The 25,347-nt window shown below is 41.3% G+C and overlaps 2 long non-coding RNA genes across 4 annotated transcripts in view; one reads left to right on the top strand and one right to left on the bottom strand.

Annotated features, from left to right (window-relative positions):
* LOC118289772 overlaps positions 1–25,347 on the top strand; it is a 72,742-nt gene that overhangs the window by 134 nt on the left and 47,261 nt on the right. The gene's annotated exons all lie outside the window — the stretch shown is intronic.
* On the bottom strand, positions 10–7,924 carry LOC118289771. Its single transcript, XR_004786240.2, has 3 exons — positions 7,646–7,924; positions 4,756–4,890; positions 10–4,093 (listed from the first exon to the last, which is right to left on the bottom strand). It is a non-coding gene; the product is annotated as an uncharacterized LOC118289771 (long non-coding RNA).

Here is a 25,347-nt window from a genome sequence, read left to right as displayed (position 1 = left end):
AGTAATCACTGTTTGTGCTACTGCTGTTGCAAAAACGATGAAGTTGTTGCTCAGCTAGCTTTGCTCATTAGCCAACTGTTGTTGCCCAGTTTCTGGTTGCTTTTTTTTTTTCAACTCACATCTACTTGTGCATATATTTGTGTTTGTATTGACTGTGGATTGATTCTTTGAAGCCTTGTTTCTTTTCAGTTGTTGTCTGTTGGGTGCATTGGCCCGCTTTCATACTGTTATGCTGTATAATAGATATTTACATCGTGTGTTGTGGGTGATACAGGCAGCATTGGTTTTCTGGCATATTTTACCTTTGATCGTTGATGTTGTTTAGAAGGGTTCATTCCTGTCGCCCAATTGGCTCTTTGTGCTCTCGGTGTTAAATATCATGGCTTGTTTTTTGGGGAGTTCTTGTGATAATAATAGTGTTTGCCTTTTAATTATGCTTGAATGTATTATGATATTATTGAGCTTCACGTATTATGGTGCTGGAAATAATAAGGCCAGAGCCTAGATGTTACATATCAAGAGTAACCTACCCTAATATTTTGGTGTCTTTGTGTTCTGGATGAAAGAAGTCAGTTTATTACAATTTGTATTATTATTTTTTACAACTTGTGTTCTGTGCATCATATTCGTAAGTATCCTTCTTTTTGTCTAGCTTCATATGACAAATTCCAATGGAATGACGGTATTGATTGAGTGTTTCTATACATCAGTATACATACATTTTTCTCTCTACCCTGCTTTGGTATGTAGCCGCTCTTGAATAACAGCTATAAGTTTTGGGATGACGTGATTTGGTTAGGTCATTCCCTGCCAGAGGCTCAGTGTGCTCTGCAGATTGTTTTCATCCTCCCATTTATGCTGCCTATGCTTTACGAGAAGCTATTATCTATCTAGAGACAATGGTTTGCCAATGCAAAGTCAAAAATGTCCTGTTTTTTTATAGATGTAGATGTCAGGCCACGGACACGTGATGCCTATGGATGATGTCCCAACAAAGTGGCCACATAAAACGAAATTCAAAGAATAAATCGCTGCTTGAAAGAAATGGGTTGGATTGTAGTTTAACACTACGTGAATGCGTTGGCAGTTTCGTGCTCTTGCGTGTCTCGATGTTGACACTGATGCTTTAATAATGTGTGCCCTGTGTGTTTGAGTTTCTATACATCAATGGAAACCACATCCCTGCCCCAACCCCTGGCCTCTAATCCAGACTCTTGTAATCTGGCCAGCTGTGGCTTGGCTGGCAGAGCGACAGACAGCCCTCTGCTCCCGCTCTACATTCCCCCCCTAACCTCCACAGTGACCCATAAAGACAGCAGCGAGCCCTGTTATTCACCACTCCTCCGAGTAACGTCGCTCACCATCAAAGTGTCTGATACGATATTTAATTAGCAGGAGAGCCCACATTTGGCCCAGCTGGATGTTAGTATCAACTGAGAATTTACAATATGCCTTTAAATACACTTTAGAGACTTTGTGAAAATATTAACTTAAACTTTGCAGCTTTTGGCATTCGCTGTAGGTGGGCAGATTTCTGACGGCATGGACATGAATTCAGTTCTCTTGCACAACTCCTGATCATGATAAACACATGATGGGTCTAACCTCCTCAGTGCTCAAATATCGACATTACTTAAGACACTGATGATGGGGATGGATGTAGTGAAGACAAGTGTCTGCTTTCAATTAGGTCAGACAAAAGTATACATGCATATCATACCCCAACTGGCTTTTTCATCCGCTTTGAAAAGCAAGCTTCATTGTGGCTACCCTTTTCTTCTCTTCCTCTTAGATCTGTTTTTTGTTGTTGCATGTCTTTTTGCATGCAAGGAAATGAGAGGAGGATTTGACGTGACAATCAATCAGACTTCATTGTGGAAACTGGAAACACACATTAATACTTTTAATTTAGGTGAAGTCTGATAGGAGATGCCTTTTAAATAATGATTATATTCCATAATCATTAATGTGCAAAATATCAGGAAACTAGATCCTACAGAAATTCAACAGGAATGTCTGTTGTGGTCTTTAAAATCACACTTCTTTGTCTTCTTGGGCTGAAAAATCTGGCAGGGACGGGTCAAGACTTATTTTGGTACTTTTTGTATCAAAACAAAGGACTGGAATTTGCTCCCATTCAGTTTTCAATGAACATTCTGCTCACATGCTTGTGTCAACAGCTCAGTTAATCACTCCTGTCGTCGAGTCAATAAAGTTAACACAAATCAACAGCAACTTGTCAATAGGTTGCACTAATTTCATAATTAAACTGGTATTTAAACTGCACCCAAAGACATCACAAGGCATTGTGTTTGTCTGACTGGGGTAAGGGAAAAATCAATACTCTAAAACCTGACATTTTTTGTAATTATATATGTGAACGGCATGTTTTTGACATTGTTCTTTATGAGGTGGTGCTGTAATCGTTTCCAATTTGATATAACAGTATCCATCTGCTTTCACTGTGAGCTTGGCATCCCCGTGCTGGTTTAAATAGATCCCTTTGTGTTTGTGTTTGTGTGGTCTTATGTGAGCTCAGTTTGACTGTCACTGGCAGCCATGACGCCACGGATCATTGCGGATCACCAAGAGCCTTTTTGGGTTACGTGCTGTGTAATAAGTGGTACGACATTTGCCCCAAGGGGCACATCAAGAATCCCAGCAGCATATGATTTCATAGAGACGTCTGATAATGGCCAGTTGGTTTGTGTAGTCCCAAATAGAAATGGGGAGTAGATGACAACAACATCCGTGTCTGGTGTTTCTCAGAAAACTTTGTTGGCAAGGAAATGGTCCATTTATGAAGTACCGCAGCTGGAATGAGGTGAAATAAGAAATTTGACGTGTTAATCTGTCTTTCTTTGGTGCGTGTTCACTTTTTCCAATTGATGTAAATTTTTATCAGCAATTAGGGTGAGAAACCTTATATTTCCTCACTGTAAATGGCTTTAAGACTAGTAAAATGTAACAGCATCATGTTCCTCCTTTGCTCTCAGTTTAATGGAACAATGCTTTGAAGAATCTGTAGCACACTCACTTTTTTCTTTCTTCAGTTAGAGTGAATGGTGCAGTTCAAATTCAGACATTGCTAGATAGACTTGTCTCAGTCTATTTCAAACAAAATTGGAGCTGAGAACATTACGGTGAGAAAAGAGGATGCTGCCAGCACAGACTGACTAGACGGAGCAGCACAGCACCTCTCCTCTAAAACTATGATTCTCAGTAACAGGTTTTTGAATTTATGCCTATGCAAAATCATGACTGTAATTGCACCTCAATGCTACATTTTTGATTTGCATACAGGATTTGTTCGCACAAACAAACACATTTTCCTCATGACTTTATCCCCTCTGATTAGCCTGATGTGCTATGGAAACCTCTCTGCTTTCTTCCACTGCCTGCTCATAATTTCAATTTGTCCTGGCCTGCTTCAACAGGAAAGGAAGCATGACTGCATAATTCAACTGTGGCCAAGATTTTGAATATGGGACGGTTCTGACAAGATGTTGGTTGTATGGCTTTAATACAGAATGCAATTTTATTGCTTTGGGCAAACATGGAAAGTTGAGTGGTTTTGGTTTAAGTGTAAATATATGCATTTAGATTTGATAGAGCACACAAAGTGCACATATTATTCAAAGAGTTGGGGATGAGATGTTTTCGAACATCTACGCCACCCAAATCTGATGTTTATCAGATAGAGTGATCACTTTGAAAGTGTTGTTGTAGGTGAAAAAGTCTTTATCAGCTGTGTAACTTAAATTGATGTTTAGAAAAGGGATGGGGTGTTCAAAGCAGAAGAGACCTCCTGCTGGGATAATGCTTTTCCTGTTTTTCTTCATTAACAACATTGGGGTAATTACAGGGGGGAAACAAAAGCCTGGCATCATTTCAGACAGCGATGCCAGTCACTGACTGCTGAGATGTGGTGTGAACGTGGCATAGTCTCTGCAGAGCAGCCTTCTTAGTCTGTCCAGCTTCCTGTATCCATACAGTAGGATTCTCTGGAAGTCTGGCTCGCTGAGCAGGCTCCCTTGCTGTGCATGTTTCCTTGTCTCAGTTTCCAGCCCTGAGGTGAGATCTCCGAGCAGAGCTGAGGATCACACAAGGACAGGCTCGTCTGTAAAGAGTAAGCCGGCTGCACTTGCCAGTCAGTGAGCTGGTGCTAATGAAAAGAAGGACTCCTGCCCACCACTCTCACTGCCTGGTTAGCATTAGTGATGCCAATCATCTGTGCTTCTTAACATACTTCAATATTCTCACAACAGAATATGCATCGAAATCATTGTGCTCATAATGTAAAGACAAATGAGATGAAAGACTTTTTATAAATGAAACACTTGTACCACAGGGACTATAGGTTTCTTGATATTCTCTGCAGAATCATTGCAATGAAAGACAATACCATGAAACACTAGGTGGGTTAAAGTTTAAAAGCGAGAATACAATAATTCTCCAGGATTGTTAACCCCAGCGTTATACCTACAAAACCAGCTGAATTGCTGGTGATTCAGCTAAAATTACTGTATTCCCAGGCTGAAGTGTGCTTAATTCCAATGCTAGAGTGAAGTTAGAGGTGTGACATCAAACTAGAGATCTTGAGGAATGTGTCGATACCAGACCTGGAAAAGGGTAGATTTTAATGAAAATCACCTGCTATTCTATAACAATCACCATTTTTTTTAACAACCAAAATATCTTTGATTAAATACTACAAATATACTCTTCTCTAAAGCTTTCACTATAGTTTCGTACCCATATTATTCCACCATAACAGCGAACCACTGTTGACGAGATCACGGCATGTTCGGTCCTTCATCTTTCCTTTAATTGCGTATTCTTCAAGTATCTTCTCCCTTCCAGGCTTTTGTACCAGGACTCTTTAACAAGCTTGACGACAAGAAAAAGAAAATTATCAGACACAAATGAGTAATGTGACAAGATGAACCGCAACAGATATTTATGAATGAGTGGAATCATGTAACTGTTCCAGACTTTTCATGACCCATGTCAGATTAAACTACTCATGGTTTGTAATGCGTGTGCCAAGTTTTGGTTGTGAATAACTTCGTCATTTACATCAGCGATTTCAGTACTGCCCTCTAAAGACGAGGGGATCACAGATGATTGAGCTTGAGGCTTTGATGCATTACGGTGTATAATTCATGAAGTGCGTGTGTTTCGTGATGAGTTCATTCACAGCTGATGTAACTGATCCATCGTCTCTCAGAGGCTCAAAAAGTACAGAGCCCGAGGTACTACCATGACTTCTTGGGGTATGCAGGGTCAGCCCGTCCAAGGCCTTCCCCTTTCTCCTCCCACCCCAGCCTCTCGGCTCATCATCCACGAAAGGTGAGCAGGTGTGACTGGAACAGCGAGCCCCATTCAGAGGATGAGGCCACGGGCCAAATGGGAGCGAATGATTTACACCACGTTCACGTCTTTACTGTATGTCGAGATTTACAGCCTTGCCCAATGCAGAGCAGCTTCAGAGCTGAACACTCCCCAACTTTAAACAGGACAGTCAGTTGTTTACAAAGCAGGCAGGTATTTTTAGAAGTAAGTCAAGATTTAAATCTGAAACTGGAATTTCTGATTGACACTGTAATTTCTTCGATGAGATACCGTTTGTCAACCGAGTCTTGCAAAAGTGGTAAAGACGTGGTTCTAGATATTCAAAAAAATCACCTCAAACTGATCGTGGTACGTCTTCGTGGAAGTAGAATACCTGGAAAAGCTTGATTCAATGCCATGTTTCACATACACTGACATTAACTCTTTCACTTTTGTCCAGTTCAGAGATGCCCATGCCATTGTAATTTATGATGTGATCATCCATTCCTCTGTGCTCTGTCAGCACAGTGCTATGAAAGAAAAAAAAAAGTTTCTGCACACAAACAAAAGGTCTTGGTTGTCCATGACCAAAAATAAACCTAAGCATTTCGGCAATTTATTTTCAGTGACGGCTAGATTGTGAAGACGGTCAAAGTCAGCAGCCTGCACACAACACTAAAAGTATGTTTGTGTGGGAAGGGTTGTTTAGGACTTGGAGAGACGAACATTGTCTCTTCTCAAGTTTCTGAGAGCAATATTTATGCTTCTGTTTGCTTTTGAGTCCTAACAAAGATTAACTATATTCCAAAGACAACTCTTTGGTTTGCATTCGGTTAATTAAATGGCTTCATGATACTGGTTCAGTTTATGTGCACGATCAAAGAACGTGTATTTACACAATCTTGGTGTCAGGAATTTCCATGAAGATCACAATTATGTGACTGATGTTTCGCTTTCAGAGAAGAATTTACTTGTTGATTCCCACTGAAAATATTTAAGGAATCCTTTCTCGGTGTATATTTTCCAGGGTAATGTGAGACCAAGTTGGGTCTGAATTTCTGTGATGAAACAAAAATAAGTGACGAAATGAGTTGGAGCATGCTCAGTGGGATCCCTGCAAGCCTACAACACACTGCACAGACAGAAACACTTTTTGCTTATACATTATATTTATGCTTGTTAGGGGTGGGACAAAATATCAATGCCAGAATATATTGTATTACTTCCTCTTGTGACACAGTGGCTCCAGATATTGATAGATTTATTAAAACCTGTTTGAATTCAGTGCATTTGTTGTGATCCAATAAGAATCCAGTGACGCAAAAGTCTCTTTAAATTAATCCCAGTCCAGTCCATCAATAATCTCAATGAGTGACTACATTAATTGTAATTATAATATTATGATGCATCTGTCTTTCTTGTTAGTGCTGCGTTTCCAGTTATATTTTTGTCCAGTGTCAGATGACAATTAAACAGCGTATGATATATGAAAATGTCTTTTGTATTTATATGTATGTTAAGAGCAGTCATCTTCGGATCGGGTCAAAAAATTCAGACCATTTAAAAAAGGGGGAAAAAAGTGACACTCCAAAAGTGCCTCAGCGATGCCATCAAGACTGGGAAACTTGTAAACCTCATGGCGAGGAGTGCATAGGAAAGTATGTCGTAAAAAGAGACGAGAGGTGGATTGAACGAGGGTCAAACAGATGCAGGGAGGACACAGAGCCAGACACGAGGACTCAGGGAGTCAGGCTACTAAACATCTGACTAGATGCACATCATCAGGTTGGGGTTTATCTGAGGAGTTAAACCTCAGGAAGAAGAACGTCCAACAATCAATTCTGGGATGATCCAGTCAAAATGTAAATATATTTTTTTAGTCGAGATAGATAGATGAATGGATGTACTTTATTGACCCCAAACTGGGAAATTAAACCTGTCATATTTACCACCAGACTTCATGTATTTTTCAGGCAACTGGACAGAAGATGTGACAGAAGACTGTTGAATTTATTCCAGCAATTTGAATTGCAATGAATTAAAACTTAATGACTTTTATCTAAATACCATTAACATTATGATAGTTGATAGAAATTAATGACTAGGTCTCATTGATCAGGGCAGTGTGGTGCTAAACTTTGGTGAGTCTGTAATGAGCCATAGTGAAAGTGAGAGCAAAGTAAAAAATAAAATGGATAAATTATTCTGTCTTTACTGGGTCTCTTGGGCTTAACGCTGACAGACTGTTTCTTCATGTGACTTGTAATTTATTCACAAATATGCATCAATCATCATTTGAAATGCTACAAACCTCCTCAGAGTTGGTTTATGAATTACTCTGTGGGCCGCCTCCATAGAATATATGACCGAGTTTCCTCAAACCTCTCTGGACTTGTGCACCGTAGTAGACAGGATCCACAACCAGGCCACAACAGACAGCACCGGGGCTCCATCATATTGTCTGGAGTTACACTCCAAAGATGTCAGCCTCCGCGGTCAACATTTTCTCCTCTGTTTTTCCTCCACGATAAGCTGACAGAGTCAACCTGACATAATTAGTTGCCTGGGGTTTGTTTGGGTTGTGAATTGCCGCTGTGGTGTAAATCAGCAAGGAGCTGGCGGCCAATGAGACAGCTCAAAGCCACATTAAAGGACAGCGGCGGCTTCTCTGCCGCCGACCACATTCGCTACACAGCCACTTCCCATTGTTTTTCCTCCAGGACCTGGCAACCGCAGTCGCGGACTTGGACCTGGCTGCGGCAGCCGCGCTTCTGGTCATATTTCTTCTCACAATTTGTCCCCGGTTACACCATATAATGTTGGATTAAAGCTCGCAGGGAGCTTTAATGTGTCAAACTGTGACACAGAGTCAAGTTTGGACTGCACTGTAGGTCATACGCTGTGGATATACTTTCGTTGGATATAAAATGGACATGCTTTATTGTGTTTTTCCTAAAACTAAAGCATTATTTTGACATTGAGTGCACACAGAAATACTAGAGAGTGTACTTAAAGCACCACATCCAGTGAGAAGAATAAATATAGCAGCTTTGCTCTTCAAATGATGAGGCCGAGGCACAGACAGGGAGCCAGGCTGTCTGAGCAGACCTACTTTAACACGGGAGGAAACTCTCGGCACGTGCAGAAACAGTTCACCTTACAGGTCAACGAGTCACAGAGAGAGGAAAGTTGTTAGAAACATGCTAAACAGAAACGGCAAAGAGAAACGGGGGCTGTCAAGAAGCCCATCCCTCCCAATGGGGATATTTATACGACACTCCCAAGGCTATAATCGCGTTCTCTTTAACTATGTCTTTGGGATTGTGGAATGGAAGTGTTTATCTGAACCCTGTGGAGATGTGACAGGAATAGCCGCTGGCAGCGTTACATGAAACAGCCCTCTACCGGCCGGAGCCTAGCTCGAGTTAGACTCGGCTATTTCGGGTCAGGAACCTCTGTGCTCATTTTAGAGGCCTTTTCAACGGGACCCTCACGTCTCTAATCAAAGTATCAAAACCACTTTATTCTAAAAATGGGCAATTACAGTACCGATATATAAAAATGGCATCAAAGACCTCAGCTTATTTTTCACTGACTTGTTGATATAGTGGGCTTTGCAGCAGATCTGCGAAGGCATGTAAGGGAAACATGCTGACATGTATATTTTTTCATATTTAGTCATAAAACAAGTGGTAAGGTCGACATTTCATTTTGAGCCATTTAAGAGGTCGTCTCGGAATTTACCTTCCTCTATATAGCATCGAAGCCGAGCACACCATGGTTTAAATATACGTTCTCTTCTGATTTGCAGCTTTTACATTTTTAATGTATATGATTCAATTTGGAAGCAATTTCACCACAGTGCAGCTGGTTCACATTGTGACTGTTATCCCTCAAAACCCAAACATCTGCATTCATCTAACTATTTCCATTGAGTTGGCATCGTTGACAACTGCATTAGTCTCGTCTCTTCTCAGTGGTGCCACTTTTCATACTCAAAGATTTTAAATTAATGCTTTTGTTAAAGTCGTTAAATGCATGAAGTCAAATTACACTAGCTGGAAAAACCTGTTGTATTGAATCAAGAATAGATGGAACTTCATAATGCTAGATTTAGATTTTGCTCATGCAGTGTGCTCTCCTCACAAAAACAGAAAAGCTGCCGAACACTGAATCTGAAGATTTAAAGAGAACATTATTTCGTTGAGGAACACATTGTGTTTCATTACTAACCTGTAAATGTGTCTTTCAGTCAACGTTGGCTCAAAGTGGATACAAATGAAGGTTTGTGTTCATGAATCAAATTTATAACCTTGTTTTGAGGTTTCTGCAGAATATTATATCTGCACTACAATGTGTTGTAAGTTACTCCCCCCCCCTCCACCCAAACACAGTCCATGGGGGTCCCCCACGGGAGGCAGTCTGCCCCGCCCTGAGGAGCACTAAGCTCGGTGACACGGCTGTCAAACAAAATCCCTGCGCTTCCCTAAGTCCTGGTTGCCAGGGGCAAACATCAGGAATGTCGCCGGGTGACAATGGACGATTAGTGGCCTGATTTCTCCGTATACTGACATTTGTGAGTTTTCACGTGTTGTATGGGAATTGTTGGCATTGAGGTTGGTTCGGAGACCACAAAGGGTCACGGAGGTCGTCTTTCACACCCAGGACAACAAAGGATGTTGTTGAAACTTGTGAAATTTTTTGTCTCAATCTCACAAAGTATAGAGAACGTGGATGGATGAGTATTGATTCCTTAACTCCTTCAAGACTTTCTGGTTTCTCCCTCCAAAACTCGAGCTGCTAGTATTCCATCAGACGACTAACCAGGCCCAACCCTGCTTAACCAAGATCGGACAAGATGGGATGTGTTAAGGTGGTACGGCCATAGGAATAAGTCCATAATTATACTGAAAATAATAGAAACTCGGCCCAACTCCAACAGCTGCTGGGTCTTGGTGACCAGGAAATGATGAAACCCAAGAAGACGTCAAATTTGGTGCTTGGATGAGATGCAGCGATATCAAATTTTTTCTCTACTAATGGAAAAGGGCACTTACCAAAATTCATCAGTACGAATGAAACGTACACGTCACAATGAAATACTTACAATAAAGTTACTCGTTGTTATAGTTACTTTCCTGCCGGTATTGCGCTAAAGCCTTCTTCCTTTACAGGAATTTGTGGCATGGTTATATGTTATTATGAAATGCATGTCAAACTCTAAATAGCAGATAATCGCTTTACGTAACGAGGCTGAAACGCCAACAAAGTTATCACGATCGTTGCCCCAGCAGGAGCGATCCGTCTGTATAAGACATGAGGTCCCTGTTTAAAGAATGATTACTTGTATTTTCAAAATGAGCCTTTTGTTTAGAGCAATGAATTTGTTTATGAGCTTCTTGGTCCCAATCAGATTTAATCGTGTTACCACAGTAGCTAAGCCCGTTGATCCCGTTGTTAATCTCCTACCGGACTCTTAATGGTGAACTTGGGTGTTGTGGGACTTCCTGGTAAAAGCAAAAGCAGACTGTAATCACCTCACTGAACTTTGAGTCTGCATAATGAAGTGATATAGACCTCAAGTCTCGCCCGGATCTGATCCTTTGATTATGACGTGCGTGTGGCAATTAGGTGTTTGCCCTTCACATATTTTATTTGTGTCAAAATTAAACAAAGGCTTAAATCTTCCAACAAAGAAGGATACTTTTCAGACAAACATAATCCTGCTCATTTCCTACTTTAGGTCAGGGCTTTGGATTCACACCCTTAAAGCACTTCATGGATCACAGCATGCAACTAGTATAGTCTCAAAGCTTTCTCAATAAAATCTTTAGCATGGCCTAAAAAATACAAAATATATCTGAAAATGTAAAGGATCTGATTAACATAATATATATTTTGTAAATTAGTGTTGTTTATAAAATTAGGTTGTTTTTTTCAGGTAACATTTTTGAAGAAGCCACAAGTGACCTTTGCCAAAACATGTGCAATGCAATATGGATTTAAATATTAAAAGTAGCTCATCACAGGATTAGTATATGTTATGAAACCTGGCAAGATATTTCTAGTCCAATTACTGGTTCTCTGGGCTATGGGCATATTTTTGTATCAGACAAAAAAAACTTAGAGGTTTGATCCTCACCCCTATTTAAACAGGTTTCAAATGTTAGTTTTTATATATTCACAATATATTTATATATGTCTATATATGTTTAACCTCAGCTTTGTGTATGTAAGCCTTTTTTGTATTTTGATATGTAAAACCAACCGGGGTTAACCTTTACCTCGGGGGGATGTGGTCACTGTGACTTCTATTAGCACCCCTTTACCACCTGGAACACCCTGGAGCTGTGGCATTCCCCACCCATTAATAGCCGAGTGGTTTGCCCCAGACCAGGAGTGGGGCGAGCTGGATCACATCTGGCTACTTGCAGCCACAGCCTGGTTATACTGGGCACGTCTGACATGCCTCCCTCTCTCCCTCACACGCTCATATTGGACTTTAATTGCATCCAGGCCGTCCAGTAGCTGCAGAGGGGTTTCCTCAAGCACGTCCAGGGAGCTGGCCCGGCTGCAGTGGTTCCATTAAACTCAAAACTAATGTGAATGGCAGCGGGAATAACACAGATGCTGTTATGTACACATATTCTGAGGCCTCAAACAAGCACGCACGCACACACACACATTGACAGGGACTGATGCGCTCTCACTTACACACATTTTTACAACTCACTGTAAAAAATAAATATTGCTCTCTGCATGACTCCGACAGCAGAAGAGGAGGTCTTTGGGGGGATCATTCTCTTCAACCGCTGTCAAATCTGATCTCATTTGTCATTTAAGATGAAGCACAACTATTGTCAGGTGAACCTGCAGAACTTAATTTATGCGCACAAGTTATTTCTTCATAGTGGGAGTTGATGTGTTCCATTGCATTTAATATATCCTACTTGAAGTACAGTAAGGAGATTCTCATATTTGTTCCTGCATGTCTTTGATGAATCAAATGTCTTCTCCTATCCAAATTTCCACCATCCACCCTGCCGTCATTTCATTTCTTAATACCTTCTTTTTGGACACACAAGTCCGACACTAATTCACATATTGTATCTCGCTAAGAAGCCCGTGATAATTAATGACGTCACTGGCATCTGATCAATTCCCAGATAAAGCGTAAAGATAAAGGAATCTAAAGTCCGGTCTGGGGCATTGTCCGCTGTCCGGCGGAGCACACGGAGAGACGACAGCAGAGCATGTCCGTGGAAGTGGAGATAAGTAGAAGCTGATGTAGTGTGGTGACCCTGCGCAGAGGGCAGTGTTGACTGACGCACAGCGGTGTCGTGTGCAGACAGAATCATGTCAAACACGAGGATATCTATTAACTCTTTCTGCGGGTGTAGAGGACAATAAATTCGAGTTCCCACAAGTTTTTCATGGACAGTAATTGGAGGTTTTAGTTATTGGTAATTTTTAGTGAAGAAGTGACGTAACCAGACAAAATCAGAGAAGACTATTCTTTATTTGTGTGGATAAAAAAAAAGCCTGTTTATCAGATTCAGGAAGATAATCCACATGATATGAATGGTTATTTTGTGCGATCATAGTTGGTGTCAACTTGAAGAGTTTCTTTATGTATGGAAACAAAAATAATGTTAACATTGAGTGTAATTAACCAAACCCACATTGTGTATACTGTATGTTTAAGTTCCCAAAAATGTTTTGAATGCTTTTTCTTCATTATAAAACACAAACCTAAAAAATGATGATGACTCACCTGCAGATTTCTTCTTCATGCGTGCAAAGATAAACAAAGATACACTGTAAGATACAGTTGTTGTACAAGTAAATCATGTATTAATGTTAGCAAAGTATAAGAAGGAACCTCTTAACTTCTCATCCCAATATCCTACATTTATACTGTGTTTCTTATTCATTGCCTGTTATAATTTGTAATAAGCTTCTCAAAGTGATTTCAATATGAGCATATGTGTTAACAAGAAGTAAACCAATTTCAAAATGAAAACAAAACCCTGCAGGGAGGTAGTAGTTTAGTTATATTTTAGTTAGTCTCTCCTGTTTGTCCGCAGGCTGGGACCACACACCTCTGACCAACAGCTGTTTTGTTTTTAGCTCTTACAAACCCTGTCAAGCTCATTTGTGGTTTTGGTGAAAACACCCACCCCCCCGAACCCCTCAGAATACCCCGCCCAGGTCTGGACAGTCACCGGCCTCACGCAAGCGAACCAGCTCCAGTTTTAAATGGATCGCTTCCACACTGATAATCAAAAACCAAGATCGCTGTGGTAGATTACGTCTAATTCCTTGGTTTCGTTAAGACTGCTCACACGTTTTAATCTTAATTATTTGGACCAGTTTTACAGACATGGTGGGTACACCAGGCGCATCCCTCATCAAGTCTTGTGCTTTAAAATTAAATGGCTAATTGGCCAAATGGCTTCATTAGCGGGAGGTGCTGAGGAGCCCGCTCATTCAAGCCCACCGTGAACTCTTTGGTCACTGCACACATGCTTTGAGGTGATGGAAAAATTAGAGCAATTCTCTGCCTTTTTGTGGTCGGCATCCTTAAACTCTTCCAATTCCTAAATTGCCATGTAGATAGCGCCACAAATACATGGTTGCTAAGTGAGTGGAGCACTTTGAAATGTTAAACGATGTAATTACAGATAAAAATAACAAACGGCCTCTGGTGCACTCACTCCGGAGTGAACGCAGACATCTTACACTCACGCAAACAATTGAAAACGTACATCTACAGCGTTAGTGTGAGCTGTTATTGTTCTTCCACAACAACTCCATAGCAACTGATGATTTCGGCTATTGGGAAATACATTTTCAATTAGCTTTTAAATTCTGGAAAATCTCATTTTGTTCCCAGAGCTTATTGTTGTGGCTTTGGATTGCTTGTTTTGGTCAATCAACATGGAAAGAAAAATGCAGCTCTGCATTTGAAAACCGCTGGTGACATTTTTACACAATAACATAATTAATAGTTTCCTCCAGTTATTTGGGATTTTGTTTATTGTGGGTTGTAAGCGACTCAGCCCATCTCTGATATATAACACTCCAGAAAGCCCTGGACGTGAGACCAGGCCATTGTAACTTATGGTCAACGCATTAACCGCTAGCCCCTCAGGAGTACTCCGCTTAATCAATGGACTAATAGATGTTACCCTGTCATTAATACATTCATTTAGCAATTACAGTAATTCACTCATAATTTCAGCTTTATTTCTTATAATTTAGGAGGGTGAAAAAGGGAGCTGAATTTATTATAATTACATTTTTGAACACCTGATTCTGGTTAGCCACTTGTGACATGACAACAGACTTGCCATGACATGACCCTGCCTCCCTCACGTGGCCTTAAACCCCCAGAGCGTCCGTGTAATTATTAGGGGTGTCTCACTCCAGCAGGTGACAGTTGAAACAGTTTAGTCCTTCTTTGAAGGGAAGGTCAGCAATTTTTTTTTTTTCACTACTACTACTGAACTGATTGATGAGACAAACACCAAAGTGTACAGTAGATGAAAGACGCCAGCCAGGATTCTACCATTACAGCCCATCTTAGGTTTGTACCGATGTTACCCTGTCATTTTCAGTCTGCCAACCCGACCGTAGTGAAAAATTAGGTCACTTATGTTTTGTCGCCCATGAATGGGAATAACTGTAGCAAGTGTTTTGGATTGTGTTAGACTGGATCAGCATTACAAAGGTTTCTACGCACAAACTCAACCCTCGCAACTGAAACTACAAAAATCTCACAAAAAGGAAATCTGACGATACTTTATTCATGTGTAATGGAGACGATCGGCTTGTCAATGGTTTGCCTTTATGCAGAAAACTGATAGTTGAAGTCAACTGAAGGACAGAAGTTTATTGGCCACAGTGATGCTTTTGTGTAATTTTGAGAGGAATTCATTTAAGAATTATTGGTTAAACATCCTGTCAAGAGCTGTACTTCTTCTAAACTGAGTGGAATAAATGTTTTTTGATACTGCTGATCTCTTCAACTTTTTGGGGGGCTTGTGCACAGATACAGGTTTCATCAAAGATGGGGTTTTTTTCTTTTTACAGCTGCACCAATTTTGGCAAATTTCTCACACAACCTACATTATCTGTGGTCGTGCTTTCATGTAACCATATCCCTGACTCTTCTATTGAAGGTTTTCCAATATGTATTCGGTACTTAGATGTGAAACTTATCCCACGAAGATGGCAAAAGACCTTTTGGGGAAAGCATGATCTTTTTCTTATACAACCTCATGCCATGGTTTGGGTTAAGACAGGTGCATTTACAAAGATCTTGCTTTATGAGGCCTTAAGTGCTTCCAGTTCCCCTGAAATGAGTTTCTCTGTGCCGCATTCTTTTATGAACCATATATGGTTCATTAAAGTACGTTTTATGAGACAGAACAGCATATTGTCTGTGTGCATATGTCTGGATACAGTACTGTATAAGGAGCCCACTGTTCTTGTAAGCCGCCACGTTCTGAGCAGTAGCCTGTAAGTTCTCTGAGGAATGTTAGTAATTAGGTCCGTAATCACAAGCTTTAGGAAATCTGCAGGAAAATAGACTTTATCGCTGTGTGAAAGTCTTCTGTCTGCACTACTTTGGCTCTTCTGAGAGGCTGGTTTTATTGTGACCATAAAGTAAACGACATATCATCAACAGGTTACAGTATGTATGGTGGTTAGATGGTCCAGTCTGAGAGGAGCTTTGGTAGACAGGAAGATTCTGTATTAAGGATTGAGGAAATAAATATTGAGGACATAAACTTGCAGCTAAATTTGTCTCGCGTTTGTGGTAACCAGACCATAAAGTGGATATTCAGGCTGCACAACTCTTTAAAAGTTCTTTTGTTAACTTTAGGCCTACATAAGCTATTAAATTAGACCCCTTTAGTCCAATTTGGGTTTCCTCAATTCAGACACAAAAGGCTCATATTTTCAAAAGATGTTGAAGTCGTCACAATTTGAGCTATTTACCAAATACTCTGAATGTATGAAAAGGGTAGATGGTCAGAACAGTAATCATTTGTTCCTAACAGCCATTAGCAAATAACTTAGAATAATGAAGTTGTTGTAAATTGAAGACACAGATTTACTTTTTCAAAATAGCTAAAAGATAGTTTTAAGTGAATCCGTCTGTGTAACGGTTAAGTTCTATAGCGGTAATTGTTTTGTATATAAAATAACAGTAAATAGTGAAAAATCTGTATATTCAAAAATTCGCTCAGATCAAGGGGATTCATTTGACAGAGGGTTTTAGTTTTTACAGTAAATTGAATTCAAAATAGAAATAGCAGAAATCAGGACAAGCAATACAACTGAGTAGAAGATGAACTCCATTGCCCTTTACTTGCGCCTTCTTTCAACAGGTACACATAAATCAAGCTTGATATTTGAACATTCCTCACATTCTCAGTTATGTAAGCACTTCAATCATGCCATCGGGATAAGGATCTTCTGATCCACGCAATCCTACAACTTCCACTGCTTATGTTGAGGTAGAGCCAGAGCCAGGGATGTGCACATAATATATTTTATTATATATATATTTTATTTTAGAAGTGAGAGTTGCAGGCAGGCCTGCATTTCTCTGGGAGTTTGTTCCACATTTGTGGAGAATTGAACAACTGAGTCGTGCTTTTGTCTGTTTAGTTTTGACTCTGAGGACAGAAAGCAGATCTGTCCCAGACCACCTGAGGGGTCTGGATGGTTCATAATGTGGCAGTAGATCAGAAATCTTTTTTGGCCCCGAACCAGTCCATGCTTTTCCAAGTCAGCCTTTCGAACCAGCTGCAGCTGGCTTATCAATTTTTGAGACCTGTAAACACACCGTTGCAGTTGTCGATTTGTCTGAAGATAAACCTCCAAGCAAGTCCCGCTGATACAGAAGTCCTGTTGTGTCTAGACGAAGAACTGAGAGATATCTGATAGTTCCCTTTGGATGTTTCCTGGATGCCTGAGTCACAGGCAGCTTGTCAAGGAGATTCTACGCTTGTCTTTCTGGCCGAGCACATGGCTTTCGCCCCCCTGGCTGTGGCCTCTATAGATGCTATATCTCATTTTTGTTTTTGCTGATTTGTACTACAAGCTTGTGTGATGCCAGGGCAATTTGTTTAGAGCACGTAGTGCTCATGGTATCGTCACTTCGTCTGCAGGAATTTCCCCCGAATGTTGTTGTGTCCGTGTACTTTATTGTGTGTCTGTGTGTGTGTGAAAAGGGAGAACAGAAACAAGGCAGCTCTCAATAGCTTCATCAAGCTGTATTTGTGTCAGGACTCCCACTCGCACTTGAAAATGACAAAGGGCAGCGATGAACAGTCTGTTGGGGTTTTTTCTTTTCTTTTCGTCTTCACACAAAAGGCTGGAGTGTCAGATGAGACGAGCATGGTGCTTTGCTCACTCTCACAGTTTGTGCTTCCAACAGACAAATGTGATTGTAGTTACTCGGCGAGAAGCTTGATTCACACCGGCTCTAAATGCCTCAATGAGGGGGGATCGTGAGGACGGATGTGTGTGTTTGTGTGTCTGTCTGTGTTTGTGTGTCCATTATCAAGCCAACCCATCTCCCCTCTGTGCTGAGTGCTTCTCTAAGGTGTACAGTACAGTTAGCCAGGCCAGACAGAGAAAGGACCTCATTCTTCTACCCCCTCCTGACTCACGGCGAGAGTGCAGCACTACCTCAAGCTCTGGTTTCTGTGGTTCTTTTGTCTCGCGCCACCGATTGAGGACACAAAATGGGTCTGGAGGGAACCCTACACCGCACCCTCACGTTTCTCATCAGGATGAAAAACAGTACGAGCTGTTTTCATAAAGAAATAGATAAACCACCATTTCACCGTAACCTTTTGAAATAGGTATTTCCCCGCTTACACTTGAAGCATGTCCCAGGTGGGCCTGCCCAGTAAAGCAATGCCACCGACCCAGTAATGCGAGCAGAACACCCTGATCTGAGTAGCTCCGCTTTGAAAGCACTGGACCGGGATATTACTGAGGCCAGTCACAGCGGAGGCTCGTAACCGGAGCTTTTTTGGTAAAGGAATGTTGCCGGTAAACACAGATTTGCCATCAGATATGTGTGGAACCAAATCTAAAGCTTCTGGCAACACTCACCCGCACAAATGAACTGACAAGCAGACAGATACTTTATCTTGCATTTTAATCACGATTCATTGTGTGATGCACTGCTTCGAAAATTCCTCGACCTGATGGCTCTGAAAAACATCTCTCAGGTCTCTGTTTTTCCCCTCCTGTGATGCCCAGTGGCTGATTGGCATCCACTTGTCAGTCGGCCTCATTTACAGGGAGTTTTTTTTTTCCCCCTCATCGACTTTCCTCACATTCAACTGTCACACGGCCTGGAACAGACCTATGGGTCGCACCTCGAATGGAAACCTCAGGCCTTTTCATAGCGTCGGCAGGAGCTTGAGACTGGAGGTTTGCCCATTTCTCTTTCCTCCTTGGTTTGTTCTTTCCTGGCTCGGCAAAGGACGGATCTCCTGCTCCGAAGGCAGAGCAAAACGACTCGTGTCTTTGGACTCCTCCCACAGTCCAAAGACATGCAGAGTGGGGTTAGGTTAATTGGAGACTCTAAATTGACCGTAGGTGTGAATGTGAGAGTGAATGGTTGTTTGTCTCTGTATGTGGCCCTGTGATAGGCTGGCGACCTGTCCAGGATGTACCCCGCCTCTCGCCCAATGTTAGCTGCGATTGGCTCCAGCCCCCCGCGACCCTTAAATGGATAAAGCGGTAGACGATGGATGGATGGATGGATGGAGATTATTATCAATGCTGTTGCAAAGCATTTTTCAGAAGTAATCCAGGTGACCTCAATTTCTTCTACGTTCAGCAGGCGAGCAACACTGTGGTTTCCTTGAATGTAAAATTGTGTGTACACATGATTGGATTAGTTTTAAACATTGTGAGCAGAACATTTTCACTTATAAAACTGTGGATCAAGGATTTACTCTGCTGCTCAAATGCAAAACCTCTACTTTTACCTCTAATCACTTCTTTGAGTACATTGTAATAACACAGTTCCCACAAAGTAGACATTTTCCACATCATGCTTCCCTAACTGAACCACTTTCAACATGTAACCGCAGCATACACATAATATTCTGTGGTGTAAAGGTGCAAACGTGAAAATCCGCCCCATTCCTGACTTTTATGACCTACTTTATGAATATATATAAGCCAGTGAGCCATATTTCACCGTCATAACATATGTCCATTCAAATAAGTCTCAACTAAGCATCGGACTCAGTGAGACACAGGTGTCTGTATCTCGAGTGTTTACATCTCCGTCTCTCACGCAACGCAGCCGGCCCATAGGGAAGTGTAGTGTCTGTGTGGAAGTCTTGTCTGCCACAGCCATCTCTAATATTTCACACCTCGGTGTGGAGAGTAAGGGGGGGGGGAGATTTGTGGTCAACAACACACAGAATCCTTGACTTCCTCTCGGCCTTGAATGTTCAAACAGAAGACATCATGTCCGTTTCCAAGTTTGTGGTCAGTCGTTGATGCTCAGCACTGAACAACTGCCGGATTTGTGGATGTATAGTTGTAGCTTCACGTCGATACCAATAGGAACTGAGAGCTTGATAGAAAGAACGCATAAGCACAGATTTTATAAAAGGGTGGAGCTACGCTGTATGGGCACACTGTTTTTTGCAATGCTGCGCATTTGAAGCCAAGTCTGCAGCTCGACATACGGCCGAGGCCTGGAGGAATTACAGGCCATCCGATAAACAGAAGTTGTAGAGCAGTAGCAGGAGCGTGCTCCCTGCAGGAAATTAAAAGCCCTTTGCCTCTTCCTTCAGTCTCCCCATCCTCTCTCATCTGCTGCCAGTTGGGTCAAGGAATAGCACACCAACGGCGTCTGGGGTCGTTCTTGCTCGCTGTCGCCTGTAGAAGACTTTGACCCTCATATTTACAGTGTTGCATAAAAAACGGATACTGTTCATGCTACTATATCAGAATTGATTACAGATATAAAGCACTTGTTATTTCTGTACTGGCATAGTTAATATTATGACTTAGTGGCTGTTGTAATTTGTAGCTGTACTGTCCAAATGTGTAGTCAACGTGCAATTGCTGAAAGAAATTGGCAACACAGCTGAGCTATATTGTGTAATCTATAGTATGATGAGCAGGTTTTCTTGCATTTCAACAAACGTCCTCGGAGGTGAGCAGTTTTTTTTTAGGAGTAAGTTGACATTTAGGACACATTGGGATCATTTTAACCTCAAAGTCACAGTTAAAGAGCACATATCACATCTTTATCTTCTATATTGTGTCATATTTCCAGATGAAAAAGAGTATGTGGTCATCGTGCAGCTTGGAAATGGATCTAAATCAAAGTTTGATAATTGACATCCAATCACACATCTTCTATGGCTGCTTTCTGCACACATATTGCACTATTGCGTTTGAAGATGGCGCCCGTTTATTTGTATAAAAGTTGCTCCTTGGGCGCGTACACCAAAAACATCTCCACATCCGCGGACATCCTGACAATTCTTTTTTTTTTGTGCCCTGGAGCAGGCACACTGTAGTCATTCTCAGGCTGAGCCGGTCGAGACACATGCATGTACCAGACATCTGTTAGCCACCATTTTACCCTGCACCTTTTCTAATGATTATGTAAAGAATAAATGCTTTTTTTGGTTTCTTCCCTTCTGCAGTCATTCTCATCAACTTCCTTGTTTTTAGACAAACTGTCAAAATAAGTTAACAAATCAAGGAAAGTGAGGAAAAGGGTAATTTCGGGAAGAATTTTTGGTCATTTATTTAAGTTAAGGAAAGAAAAAGATCAAATACAGAGACGAGATCAACTGTTCTAAATTCTGACCCTTCCCTGGATGCAGGATGTTCTCCATGGAAACGTGTGCAACTGCTTTTTTGCATCAACTTTTACATTTAATTACAATTCAATAATAAGCCACACAGGAAAAAATAAATTATTCTGTCTCATTGTGGGTTGACCTGGATAGTGGAAGACTTGAATACCCAAGTCAAGGAGAGCATGTGCTCAGTGTTTTCCACACTGCAGAGTAAGAGCAGGCGCTTGGCGTTTGTGTCATACCAGTAAAATAGGGAAAGAAAAACTAATTTACTCCATAATGGAATTCTGGTCCTGCACGAGGCGTCACCGACGCGGTCCTCTTCGGGTTGTTTTGGAACATTCTTCATCTTTTCGCCATTCAAAGTGTTTCTCTGCCTCAAGAGTGTGTCCAGAAGAAGACGGAGGAAAAACAAACAGCAGTAATGTGCAAAGATCACACCAAGCCGATGTGACGGGGTTCAGGAGCAGAACAAACACGTTTGCCACCTCTCAGTCTGCACCTCCACAAAAATGTTGGTGACCACATTTCAACGCACGGCTCTCATACCAGACACTTGAATACGATCAACAATTTTCCACCTCATTGTTTTCAAATTGTGAACTTGCTTTTCATAACCTGTCATCTCATTGCCCAAGAGACATACCGACATGAGAGAGAGGATTTATGATTTATATCCTCATAATGATGTTTAGGGATGGGTTTTTTTGTGTGCCTGTCGCTGTTCATCAAGAATGATGAAGGTCACATTTTTCCATCAAAATATCCACTGCCTGTTGGAGTTCGCCAGGTGCAGCCAGTCCTAGGGTCAGAGGTCAGAGCACATCCTAGTAAGGAATCCCATCACGACTGCCAACAATCACAGGAACTGTATTGCTCTCCATGGGCAATTACATAAAAGTAGCCAAAGTATTTATGTGGTTATGGCTATTTGTTTCCATTCCTGGAATCATGGAGAGATGTCATTTTGTTTGACCGATGCCATGCCTGTTGACCTTGCGGCTGCCGTGAAGCCTCTGGTTTGACCAGCGCAATGTTCAGACACTTCTGGTTGTTAAAGCAATTAAGTGTCTCAATGTGTGCAGAGCAATGTCATACAGCAGTTTGACACTCATGCCTAATTCACACTACACAATGATTTTTAGCCCGATTTCCCCTGACTACGTCGGAACATGAAGATGTGACCTTGGTCTCTGGAAAATTGTGATCGGCATGGGTTATTTATTTATTTTCCCCTGATATTTTATAACAACTAAAATATGTATATGCTAGACTATGTTCCTCTCTTCTTCTATAAAATATCATGGACAAGTTATTTGTTTCTAAGTACATAAGTCACAATGCAGAGACATTTTTTAATTCATTATTAATAATTCATTCATTTAAATTTATTTTATTCCAAAAATGTTCTTGATTTAAGATGTAAAAGGTCATTGATCAATAATTATAACGATCGTTTGTTGCAGCCCCAGGTGAATCAGTAGAGGTATTCTATAAGTGTCACAGTAGAACTGACCAATATTAGAATTTTCTTTGACGGTACTGCGTCCCTTGGTTTCCACATAACGAATTCTTCAGCCATGTAATGCCTCTAATCTTCAGAGATCTCAATAACAGCAAAGCACCGATGCCTCACGATGTTACGTAACTGCTGGAGCGATTAAAGCCATGATTCTAACTGTTGTACTGCCTTGAGCTGTTCTTTTTTTTTTTTTTTTTTTTTTAGGAACAATAGTGCGCAGGTGATAAAACTGCGGTTTTACTTTTGATCACACCCAACACACCCAACTAATACTATAATGGAAAGGAATGCCATGACTAATCCACGTTCCAGAATTATTTTCGCCAAGTCTTTACTGTGAAAGAAAATGTTATTCTATTCTTATTTGAGTCTCTCGTACTGGACTGTATGTACAGGTGGCTCCTGAGGGTGGTGTGCAAATGCCGCAGTATGCAGTGGGGGGTCTTCCATCCTAACCCGTCAAACCCTCAACACACAGAAGCGTGAAGCATAAAGGTGTCAAATGACATGAAAAAGGTGGAGGGATTTTCAGGTTAGAGGCTTGAGGTTTGGGGCCAATTGTGGCCGCGGCTTCTGCAAATGGAGCTCAGTCCCTCCACTTCCTCGGGTGGATTACAGGAGCTAAATAAATCCGTTGTAACTCCAGGGTGGAGGGTCTTTGTTCCATTCATCAGCACTTTGCATTAGTCACCACACTTCAAGGCTGATGTATATATCATTTTACTGCAAAAGGTGCTTTTGTGGACCCATTAAAGGCGCTGGAGGTAATTGAGTGGGTCTTTTAAAGCTTTGGTCTGTCATTACTTGAGAGTGTGTGTGTGTGGGTGATGAATAAGCATTGTAGTTAGTTCTGACCGGAAGGCTGCCAGTTTGAAGTCCTGGTGTTGCTGGGAAGATCTGAGGATGGGCAACAACACATGCTGTGTTAACCGTGCGTATTCACCATGAGCATTTCTAGTCAGACATGAACTCTGTTTGCCGTTCACATATGAAGAACGCAGCAGGAGATGCCGGAGATTTTCCGTCTGTATTCTGACGTTAGTCTCACTGACTTTTTTACTGAAATTTTACCAGGGGCTGGCAAGAAAGGTTCCAGAAAATGTCCAGACTTCAGTCATTTGTACATCACTATCAGTATGAGACAGTTGCAGCGGTTGAAATAATCTTGCCTTCATTTTAGAATCAATTAAAAAAAAAACGAAGCAATGAATCATTTAATGAAAGACAGAAAATCGGCACATATTTGATGATCAGTTATTCATTATTCAAAATTGCCTGTGTGCTGTTAGATGTTGTTTCAACGGATGGGGATGCTCAGTGTGGCCACTCACACCCTGACAGGCATCCTAAAATTGGGTCTGAGAGTAAACATGTGGTGTTCGTAGACAGCTGGCAGAGATGTGTGACAACTGCAGCCGGTATTAAAATGTCTAGCCTTCAGTGTTTGCCTGATTTTAATGATCCATAATAACCCATGTCGTTCTGTCATCACGAATACATTTGTAACTCATTTACTAGATTAAAAAAATCTCTTTTTACTTCTCTAAATTTGATTGCTACAGAACAGCAAGGAGTCATCCAGTTCATTAGGTTCAGACTGACCCTGTGTAAACACACTACAGTTGGCTACGTCTCGCAGGTCTTTCCTCAGTGAAAATCCCTGCTCGCAGGACATGGACGTTTTTTACGAAGCTCTAGCGTAAGTTCAGACAGGAAGTCTACTCTCATGAACGCTTGGATCGTATTTCGATTCTCATTCATCCTGCCTTTCCTCCTCTCACGCACGGACACTCTCTCCGTTTCTTGCTGTCATTTCCCTGGGCCGTCATTTTAGCAGTCATAGTTCCCCTATCATCTCGTTGCCGCAGTCACACGCGCGCCCTCCACCTCCCCTTCACCACTTCAGATTCATCTCTTCATCAGTCTCTGCAAGTCATCATCCACCATCAGCCCCAGTGTCTCTCCTGATTGAAATTATTTCTATAATATACTGATGAAGTCGCACAGTTTTTTGCATGAGCAGAGATGAAGCCACCATGGTTAAATTGACAACTAAAGCCACATAAACATAGAGACTATGTCAGACACCACACGCTGTTCAGACAAGTGATTAAAGGTCTTTACAGTCTGACTTTGTTCCTAGTCTACACGACCAGACACGAGTCAGGCTGTCACCTGTCTCAGTGGCAAGTCTAATCGTGTAGTGTTATAATCATTTCAGGATCAATTTTTTCGATGTAGGAGAAAGTGTCAATTGTGAAGTCAAGGAAAAAAAATATCTGTACTGTTAGTGGGTCCTTAAGTTTGTTTGGATCGCACTTGAATGTCCTTGGATCCATTTCAAAGCTTATAATTCGTTCAGATTGTGTCAGTGGTTTTAATTAAAACTACTGTTATATATGAGGTCATAGTTTGTGGTTTTCTCTTTTCTCTACTGTGCGTTCCTGTTGTTTTATCCACTGGTGGGTTATTTTAGTGTCCGTCTTCTGAAGTCATGAGCCAATGTCAAGGTTTGTGTCATCCTAATATTTGCTCTCCTCTAACCTCTAACCTTTGGCAGAGGTCAGCACAGATCAGAGAGGTCGGGGCAGATCAGGCTGAGGAGCAGACATTTGTGTC

Source organism: Scophthalmus maximus, chromosome 18, assembly GCF_022379125.1.
Source record: "Scophthalmus maximus strain ysfricsl-2021 chromosome 18, ASM2237912v1, whole genome shotgun sequence".
Classification (NCBI taxonomy): domain Eukaryota; kingdom Metazoa; phylum Chordata; class Actinopteri; order Pleuronectiformes; family Scophthalmidae; genus Scophthalmus; species Scophthalmus maximus.
The sequence above is the reverse complement of the archived record's forward strand: the minus strand, read 5'-3'. Positions and strand labels throughout refer to the sequence as shown.